The sequence below is a fragment of the Elephantulus edwardii genome, unplaced genomic scaffold, assembly GCF_000299155.1.
Source record: "Elephantulus edwardii isolate Elephantulus edwardi_28Jun2011 unplaced genomic scaffold, EleEdw1.0 scaffold00026, whole genome shotgun sequence".
Classification (NCBI taxonomy): Eukaryota; Metazoa; Chordata; class Mammalia; order Macroscelidea; family Macroscelididae; genus Elephantulus; species Elephantulus edwardii.
The window spans coordinates 22,926,210-22,937,128 of record NW_006399776.1 but is presented as its reverse complement, the minus strand read 5'-3'; the positions used below and the strand labels follow the sequence as shown (position 1 = coordinate 22,937,128).

The window sequence follows — 10,919 nt, the reverse complement described above, 5'->3', positions numbered from 1 at the left end:
TAATCGTGATTCACTCTCCAACTTTCAGATGAACAGTAAGTAATTGAAAAGATTATGGTTTGGATCAGGTGCAGCTTAGTCTTCAAACTGACATCATTGCTTCTTAGCACTTTAGAGAGGTGCTTGACAGCAAATTTTGCCAGTGCAATAGGTCTTTTGATTTTCAAGCTGCTGGTGCCAAGGGCTTGGATTGTGGCTCCAAGCAAGATGAAATCAGTTACAGTTTCTATCCCTTCTCTATCATGATGTTGCCTATTGGCCTGGAGGTGAGGATTTTTGTTTTCTTGATGTTGACATGTAAACCATATTGAAATCAGTTGTTTTTGATCCTTTGCAAGTATTTCAAATCCTCCTCACTTTCTGCAAGCAAGGTTGTGTCATCTGCATATAGCAGGTTGCTGATGAGTATTCTAATCCTGATGCCACATTCTTCTTCATATAGCCCAACTCCGCAGTCATTGTCCTGCATACAGATTGAATAGGTATGAAGAAATGAAAGAGCCCTCGTCAGACCTTTCTTGATAAAACCATGCAGTGTTGCCTTTCTCTGTACAATAATAGCTTCTTAGTCTAGGTATAAGTTTCATATGAGCACAATTTAGTGTCCTGGGATTCCCATTCTTCTCAATGTCAGCCATAATTTGTTATGCTCCACACGGTCAAAAGCCTTTGCGTAGTCAATAAAACACAAATAGGCATTCTTCTCGTATTTTTTGCTTTCTGCCAAAACCTATGTGACATCAGCAGTGATATCCCTTATGTTATGGCTTCTCCTAAATCCAGCATGAATATACTTCTCTAGCCATTTTTTAACAATCTTCAGCAATATTTTACTTGTATGTGATATTAATGATATTATACAGTATTTTCTACTTTCTGTTCAATCACTTTAAAAAATAATATTGAAAGGGATATGTGTTCTGGAACACTTTAAGCTGTAGATATGAAAGTAATATTAGGTCTGGAGTGCCAGAATATGTGGTGCAACACATTACTTTTATATGACTTTTTCCAGCATGTCTTTGTAACTCCAACTAAATGACTGTGGAACTATGCAAATCAAGTGTTTGTAGCCCACCCAAGGTGATTGGACAGCTTGCTGTCCAATTTTATTTTATGCAAATAAAATTGCATGGCACTTTTATGGGAGTGGGACTATGAAAATAAGGTATATGGAATCTTTGCAAGGAGACTGATCAGTTTTGCCATCAGCTAGACTTAAAAGAAATCTTGGGAGGGACTGGAGAGCATTATGCTGAGTGAACTAACTCAGCTCCACAAGGATAAATATTGTATAAAACCATTATTGTAGAAAGAGTATAAGGATCCAAGAGGGGTGGGAGAAGGTGGAAGCAGAGGGATGAGGATGTGCAGGGGGAGGAGGGGATTAATCATAGGGTTGTATAATTTGATGGGGGGAGTGAGGGAAATTGAAAAAAAATTTGTTCTTAAAAACAATGTATTCAAATTTTGTAAATAAACTAGTAGAAAACTTAAGGAGGGGAGGAATCATCTCAGAGGCAGGAGGAAGGACTGCACTACAAAAACAAGAGTCAGGAGTGGAGCATGTTCTTTGGACTAAGAGCTTTATAGATCCAGAAGACAAAGGGAGGGAGTTTTAATATGGAAGACAAGGAAAGAGGGTATCACAGCAGAATACCAAAGCCAAATGGCTGTGATAGGGCTTGTTGATCCAAAGAGCTGAGAGTTACAGCGCTTGTCGAGGAAGGTCCCCAGCAAAACTCAATGGCAGAAGAAGCTTCCTAGATTGAGGAACTATGTCCTGAGTTGTTCCTGTTATTTCCAAGTTGATCTCAGTTCTGAGTTGTACCCTGTTAGTTCCCTAAAAACTCCATTATCATGAGTATTGTCAGTGAGGTCTGCATGGCTTTACAACAAATTATTGATCCCAGCAGACTGCTATTAAAAGTAAATTGATAAAAAGGTTGGAGAGAAGAAATCTGATCTTTACCTGGTAGAAGTCAACTTTGGGCTGTTATCTTTATTCTATTCCTTCTTATCAAGTTAGAGGGGAGATGATCAGGTGCTCCACAACACCATTTTCCCAGATACCAAGGATAGAAAAGCAGAACCTAACAGGTTGTAATGACAGGTAATACAATAGCAACTATAATAAAGTTCTGTTATCATTTTGAATTATCCATACTAGGGGGGAAATCACCTCAAAGTAAAAAGAATGCATCTCAATTTTGTCTTCCTTTCTCCACCTCAACAATCTTTACTTCTGTGTCCATCTTTTTCTTCTGTACAGTCTCAGGGGAAGGAAAAGCTTATACCTTAACTTCTTACTCTGGGAGAATCTTTGCTAGAAGAAAACTTAAGTTCTTTTCTAATGTCTTCATTCTTTAATTTTTAATTGAATTTTTTCTTTCTGCTTAATAAATACACTGAAGCCTTCTGTATCTGAAAATGCTTTAATCATAACACCCCTTCTGATTTCTTACTTCATTCATCCTTTTTATAACTTAACTCTGAAAAACTTGGCTTAATGTCTTGCTTCTGTTTTCTCTCCATACAATTCCTCTTTCATAATATTCTCTTACCACAAAAATCTCTCAGATCATAAGCAATGCTGTTACAGACATTTTATTTCCTTAATTTTCATCTTTTTTAACCACTACTGTACTTGTCACAGTTAAGTCTACCTCTTTTTTTTCAGATTTTTAAAAAATTTTCTTTTATTTTGTTTTTTTTTTTTTTGCAGGCAGACAACATATTTATTTCTTAGTTTTATATTTCCTGTTTTATTCTGAAAACAATCTTTTCTGATATGTATTCAACTGATTATATTACAGTGTCTCAAGGTATACAGAAATTGCCTATATTCTCCTATAAACTAATTGAATACTCATAATTATTAATATTTAGGAATTTAAGCAAAACAAGACTTTCTTTTTCTAACTTTTAAAATTCTTTTTCCCACCTAAGTCAATATATATTTGACATCTGCATTATAGGTGCATATAATGAAAAACATGTCTGTCAAACTGACCACAGAATTAAACAGCAAACAGAGTCTTTGACAGAATTCAATTTGCAAAGGCAAAGTCATTCAAGGAAGAGTAGAGAAATTGACTTCCTTATGAAATGGTCAAAAATTAAGAATTAACAAAGATGTTAAAGATTTCCTAAATCTTTCCATATTCTTTTAATATACAAGTGTGTATTACGAGTGTGTGGTGTTTGTAACTTATGTCTAATCTAGACTGGGAACTCCTATTGTGGAGATGTTCTTCACCAAAAGGCGTTGGGATAAAAAGATGAGAGGTAGTATAGGAAAGGGAGGACACTTGTCCTTCATACACTTACTCATGTCATTTACTAGAGAGGTAGAGTAGGTTATTTAAAGTTTCAATGAGCTGAGAGATTAAGGTTATAATTGAACAAATCAGAGTGATGGCCATCATTAGGTTACTACTTGCCAAACAACAGAAAATTACCTTGCTGCAACACACATGCAAAACTATTTTGCTGTTCTATTTGTCAGTAATGAGAGCAAAGTGGGAGGTTTAACTAATTTAAAACATAAACAATCTGAATAAAAAAAATTATTTATTCTGCTTCCAATAATAACTGATTTCCAGCCACGTTTATTTTTTTAAGGTAAGAAACAGGAAATTAACTGAAGAAATAGTTATGGCCTTGGACTATGGAACATTACACTATAACACATCGATTGATTTAAAAGATGTAGAGCATCACTGTAAAGGTGTTCATCTTGTTGGCTTTTAACAAGGAATGGACGCAGCATTAATGAGCATTCTCCAAAAAGGCTTTTCAGCACCTAACACACTGCTGGTACACAGTCTCAAAGTTGGAGTCATTCCTATAATAGGGATCTTCTATAATACGTTGTTTCTGTGGATCATAGCTTCCAAGTAGTTCAATTTTATCTTTGCAGTTTTTAACTTGATTACCTTTCCTATTCAAATCTCTTAGATTGCTTTCATCCATACATAGTATATAATCAAATGTGGCAAAGTCTTCTTTGGTAACCTGTCTGGCTTTATGAGATGTTTTTAATGTCATGATTTCCTAGGCAACTTACAGCTCTTGGATCTGGTGACCGGCCCACGTTCCAGTCAGAAACAGCACCACTGTCAATGATCCACTTATCTGAAAGGTTTTGATCAGTGACAGGTTTTCTGAAAACTGCTTCTGCAATGGGTGATCGACAAATGATACCTAGACATACAAACAGCACGGACTTCTGCACCTGTTCTGCCATCTTCGCACACTTACAGATTAAAAGTCTATTTCCTTATTTTTGTGTGTACTGTCAAATCAGATATGACTGGTACAGAAGGAGATTGTTCCTCCTTCTCCAGCAGAGCATCTGGTGGATTCGAACCATGTGTCTCTGAGATTACAGTTGCAGCTTCTTGCCACTAGGCCACCAGACCTCGCCAAGTCTGCCTTTTTTTCCCCATTCTCACTGCTTTGGCTGCCATGACACATTCCCCCTCCCCCCCATAACGGATCATTTATCAAGTTTCTCTTTCATTGGAACTCTTCCTTGGTCTGTGGAGCTATGAATTTGGCTTGAGATATAGTCCTTGGCCTTGCCTTTCTCACTTTATATCCCCTGAAAAGCTTATTAAATCCATTTCAACTATAGACTTCCTACTAAAAACTTCAAGTATGTTTCTAGCTTTGACCTTACTTTTGTTTTTATTGCTCAGTCCTAGGTAGCTGCTTTCAGGACATTCCCCTTAAAGGTGTTTGGCAGCAGTTGAAACTTAACATACTGAATAAATATATGGTTCCTTTGGGATCACCTCTTCTAAATGGCCTCATTTCCATTACTCTATCAGTGATACCTGACAGGGCCTCTGATCTTCAGGCTTTTAATCTTGAAGTTGTTTTTAACCAATATCTCCAGTCTCCATATTTACTAAATAAAATACAATCAATTCTTTCTCATGAGCTCATCCCTGATCACTTAAACAATCTCATAATCTTTAATATTTCCATTTCATATCTGAAACACAAGTTGACAAATTACAGCCTGTAGGCTAACTCTAACTTACCTTCTATTTTTGTTGACCTACAAGCTAATAATTGTTTTTATATTTTAAAATGCAAATATTAAATGTAATATATTGTGTGACATATGAAGAGTATATGAACTTAAGATTCCATTGGATATAAAGTTTTATTGAAACACAGCTGTGTTTTTTACATATTGCCCATGCTGCTTTCATACTACAATGACAGAGTTGAGTAGTTGCGACAAAAATGACATGGCATGTACTACAAACCCTAAATTATTTACTGATGTTTTTGTTAGGTGCCATCAAGTGGGGTATGACTCATAGCGACCCTATGAACAAAAGATCTGAAATCAGTCCTGTCCTGTGCCATCCTCGTACCTCCTGACACACATAACCCATTGCAGCAATCACCTTGTCAACCCATATGGTTGAAGGTCTTCCTCTCCTTCACTACCCCTCCACCCTTCCCAACTTCATGTCCTTCTCCAAGGAATAGCACCTCCTAGCAATATGTCCAAAGTATGTTGATGAAGCCTCATCGTTCTTGCCTCCAAAGAGCACTCTGGCTGTACCATCTCTAAGATACATCTATTTGTTTTCTTGGCCGTCCATGGAATGTTCAGTGCTCTTCTCCAACACCACAGCTCAAAGGCATCAATTCTTTTTTGGTCATCCCTATTCATTGTTCAGGTCTCAGATGCATAGCTAGTAATCGGAAAGACCATGGCCTGAATCAGACACACCTTAGTCCTCACATTGACATCACTACTCCTCAATAATTTGGAAAGGTCCCTAATTGCAGGTTTCCCCATTGTAATACATCTCTTTATTTCCTCACTGCTTGTACCAAGAGCATTAATTGTGGATCCAAGCAAGATGAAGCTGTTGACGATTTCAATCTCCTTTCCATCCATCATGACAAGGCCTATTGGTCTAGTGGTAAGAATCTTTGTTTTCTTGATTCTGAGATGCAATCCATACTTCAGGCCTTCAGGCTGCATTCCTTGATCTTCTGCAACAAGTGCTTTAAATCGTCACTTTCAGCAAGCAAGGTTGTGTCATCTGCATAACACAGGTTATTGATGAGTCTCCCTTACAATCCTGATGCCACACCTCTTCATAGAGTCCAGCTTCTCAGATAATTTGCTCAGCATATAGACTGAAAAGGTATGGAGACAGAATACATCCCTGACACACTCCCTTCCCAATTCCAAACCATGCAATGTTCCCCTGCTCCTTTCATACAACAGCCTCCTGGTCCAGGTATAGGTTTCTCATGAGCACAATCAAGTGTCCTGGGATTCTCATTCTTCTCAATGTCAGCAGCAACTTGTCATGATCCACACAGGTGAATGCCTTTGCATAGTCAATAAAACACAAACATTCTTCTGGTATTCCTTACTTTCAGCTAGGATCCATCTGACATCAACAGTGATATCCCTGGTACCACAGCCCCTTCTAAATCCTGCTTGAACTTCTGGCAATTCCCTATCTATGTACTGTTCCAGCCATTTTGAATGATCCTCAGCAGTATGTTGCTTGCTTGTGATATCAACTATATTGTTTGATAACTTCCACATTCAATTGGATTACTCTTCTTAGGAATAGGAAAAAATATGGACCTCTTCCAGTCCATTGGCCAAATAGCTGTCCTCCAAATTTCCCGGCATAGACAGATGAGTGCATCCAAGGCTGCATCTGTTAATTGAAACAAGTTAATTGGTATCCCATTGATTCCTGGAGCCTGAGTTTTCCTAATGCCTTTAATGCAGCTTCCACCTCCTCTTTCATTACCATTGGCTCTTGTTCATATGGTACTTCCTGAAATTTTTCAGTGTCAATCAATTATTTCTGGTACAGTGACTCTGTGTATTCCGTCTTTTGATGCTTTCTGGGTCATTCAATATATTACCCATAGCTTCTTTCAACATTGTGACATAAGGCCTAAATTTGTTTTTCCGTTCTTTCAGCTTGAGAGGTGCAGAGCGAGTTCTCCCTTTTTATTCTCGAATGTTTGTAAAATTATTTACTATTGTTGTTTGCCTTCAAGTTGAGGACAACTCATAGCAACCCTATGAACAAAAGGCCTGAAGCCTTTCCATAACTATTGACATTTATCAAAGTTCATAGAGTTTCTGGAGGCAGGTTGTTTAGGAAGTGGATGCCACTCCTGCTTCCAAACCAGTCTTAAACTGGGAGCCTCACCAAACACTGCCCACCATGGGTAAGCACTATGGTGTTTGACCCCCAGTGGTACAAGGTTCAGCATTACAGCAACCCCAGGTTACCTCTGTACAGCATATTGACAGAAGAGTGCTGTACCAGTAAGAAGAATGTTCCTCCAAAATATAATAATGACCAACATTAAATGCAAAGGCCTTCTGCAAGGTCTTGTTGACTCTAAACAGGAGGCTTAAATAAAAAAACAACCAATATGGTGTGTTAGTGTTGTTATGTGCTGTTGAGTCGCCTGTGATGTATAGTGAGCCTGTGTACAGCAGCTCTGAACCCTGCCCTGTGCTGAGCCAGTCTCACTAATCCTGACACACCGACCCTCATTGCCCCAGTCATTATCAGTGTTAACCCAGCTCTAAGAGTTGCCTTATCTTGGTTTTCAGACTCCCTTAACTTTCCTTACCTTGCCATATAAGCTCCTTTGCTCTGACATTTACCCTGTTAATTCCCAAGATGCGTATGTTTTTTCTCTTCTTAACCACCTTAGCAATTCATCTTATGCATTGCTCAAGACTCCTTTAGAGGCATATCTAGAAAACTGTCCTATGATTTCATTCTGTTGATTGTGCCATTATTTTGAAGATATCCCAAGTTATTTTGAGTTGTCTTCAAGAATTTTTTATAGCTAGTGTTAGATGGGTCTTGCTTCATTGACTGTGTAAAGGCTTTTGACTGTGTGGATCACAAGCTATGGCTGACTCTGAGAAGAATGGTGATTCCAGAACATTTGATTGTGCTTATGCGAAACCTATACTTAGACCAAGAAGGAAGTCATCAGAACAGAGCAAGTATAAACTACCTGGTTCAAAATCAAGAAGGAGGTCTGTCAGGGATGTATTTTGTCTCCATACCTTTTCAATCTGTATGCAGAACAGATCATCGGAGACACTGGGCTGTATGAGGAGGAATGTGGCATCAGGATTGGTGGAAGAGTCATCAACAACCTGTGTTATGCAGATGACACAACCCTGCTTACAGAAAATGAGCAGGACCTGAAGCGCTTGCTGCAGAAGGTCAAGGACTACAGCCTTCAATACAGATTGAAGCTTAACATCAAGAAAAAAAGATTCTCACCACTGGGCCAATTGGCAGCAACAGTATGAATGGTAAAGAGATTGAGATAGTTAACAGTTTTAGTTTACTTGGCTCCATAGTCAACACTCTTGGTAATAGCAGGCAGGAAATCAGGAGACGAATTGCATTGGGACAGTCAGCTGTGAGGCACTCTCAAGAGTACTGAAGAGCAACGGCATCAGGCTGGAGACTGAGGTGCACCTGATCCGGGCTAAAGTCTTTGCAATTACGTGCTATGCATTGGAATGTTGGACAGTGACTAGGGATGATATAAAGAGAATTGATGCCTTTGAGCTGTGGTGCTGGAGAAGAGTGTTGAATATACCATGGACTGTTAGAAGACCAAACAGGTTTGTCCTGGAGAGGGTGAAGCCGAATGCTCCTTGGAGTCAAGGATTCTGAAGCTTTAACATACTTTGGGGATGTTGCAAGAAGGGACTCGTCCTTGGAGAGGGACATCATGTTTGGGAGAGTGGAGGGACGGCACAGGAGAGGAAGACCCTCGATGAGATGGATCGATTCTGTGATTGGGGTGGTGGGAATGAGTGTGTCAGAGATGGTGAGGTTGGCACAGGATAGAACAGAGTTTAGGGCTGTTGGACATAGGGTCACTATGAGTTGCAAGTGACTCAATGACACATAACAACAACAACAAGCATTTTTAACATAATTTGGGCATATTGCAAGGAGGGACCAGTCCTTGGAGAGGGCCATCATGCTTGGAAGGGTGGAAGGACAGCACAAGAGAGGAAGACCCTCGATGAGATGGATTGATTCAGTGACTGGGGCAATAAGGGTCGGTGTTTCAGAGACAAAAATGTTGGCACAGGATAGAGTAGGGTTCAGGGCTGTTGTATATAGGGTCACTGTGAGTTGCAAGCGATTCGATGGCACATAACAATTACCATGTTTTTAGGTATTTATAAATATTTTGTTAAGCATACAGATTGAATAAGTATGGAAAAGGGATGTAACCCTGATGGTACACCTTTCCTGATTTTAAATCATGCAGAGTTCCCTTATTCTGTTCAAATAACTGCTTCTTGTTCTATGTAGAGGTTTCACATGAACACAATTAAGTGTTCTGGGATTTCCATTCTTCTCAATATTATCCATAAATTGGTATGATCCACACAGTCAAATGCCTTTGCATATTAAGTAAACTTTTTCCCCTTGTATTTTTTCCTTTCAGCCAAGATTCTAAGACATCAGCAATGATATCCCTCATTCCACAGCCTCTTTTGAATCCAGCTTGAATTTCTTGCACATCATGTCAATGTACTGTTCTAGTAATTTTTTTTTATAATCTTCAGCAAGATTTTACTTCTATGTGATATTGTTTGATAATTTCAAGTCTGTTGGATCATCTTTTCTGAGAATGGAAACAAATATGGATCTCTTCCAGTCAGGGGACCAGTAAGCTCTCTTCTGTATTTGTTGGCAGAGATGAGTGAGCATGGACAGGGTTGCTTCTGTTTCCTGAAGCACCTCAGTTGGCATTCCATCAATTCCTAGGGCCTTATTTTTGCCAGTGTCTTCCGTATAGCTTGTACTTCTTCCTTCCCTGATATTAATTCTTGACCGTATGCTACTTCCTAAAATTATTCACTGTCAATCAGTTCTTTTTTGATACAGTGATTGTGTATGCCGGCTATCTCCTTTTGATGCTTCCTGCATCATTCAGTATTTTTCCCGTTGAATCCTTCAGTGTTGCAACTCAAGGCTTGAATTTGTTCTTTAGTTCTTTCAGCTTAGGAAATGCTGAGCTTGTTCTTCTCTTTTGGTTTTCTAGCTCCAGCTTTTTGAACTTTTCTATAATACATTGCTTTGTCTTTTTGAATTGGACTAAATGAGGAAGACTGTAGCATCAGGATTGAAGGAATACTCATCAACAATCTGTATTATGACACAACTTTGCTTGCAGAAAGTGAAATAGACTTAAAGCACTTACTATAGAAGATCAAAGACTACGATCTTCAATATGTGTTATACTTCAAAATAGAGAAACAGAAATGCTCGCCACTGGACCAATAAGCAACATCATGATAGAAGGAGAAAAAATTGACTGAGGAGGACCTGAAGTGCTTGCTGCAGAGGGTCAAGGTCTGCAGCCTCCAATATTGATTGAGGCTCAATGTTAAAAAGACAAAGATTCTCACCACTGGACCAATTGGCAGCATCAGGATGGATGGTGAAGAGATTGAGATTGTTCACAGCTTTAGTTTGCTTGGCTCCACAGTCAACCCTCTTGGCACCAGTAGCCAGGAAATTAAAAGACGTATGGCAATGGGAAAGTCTGCTGTTAGGGACCTCTCCAAAGTACTGAAGAGCAATGGTGTCATTCTGGAGACTAAGGTGCATCTGATACAGGCCATGGTCTTTACTATCACTTGTTATGTATCACAGAATTGGACAATGACCAAGGAGGAGAGAAGGAGAATTGATGCCTTTGAGCTGTGGTGCTGGAGAAGAGTATTGAGGGTTCCATGGACTGCTAGGAAAACAAACAGATTCTTCCTGGAAAGGGTTAAATCGGAAGGCTCCTTGTAGGCAAGGATTCTGAGGCTCCATCTAACATATTTTGGACATGTTATT

At 39.0% G+C, this 10,919-nt stretch overlaps 1 pseudogene; it reads right to left on the bottom strand.

Annotated features, from left to right (window-relative positions):
• Positions 1 to 3,771: 3,771 nt before the first annotated feature.
• LOC102858974 lies at positions 3,772 to 7,533 on the bottom strand (annotated as a pseudogene).
• Positions 7,534 to 10,919: the final 3,386 nt, after the last annotated feature.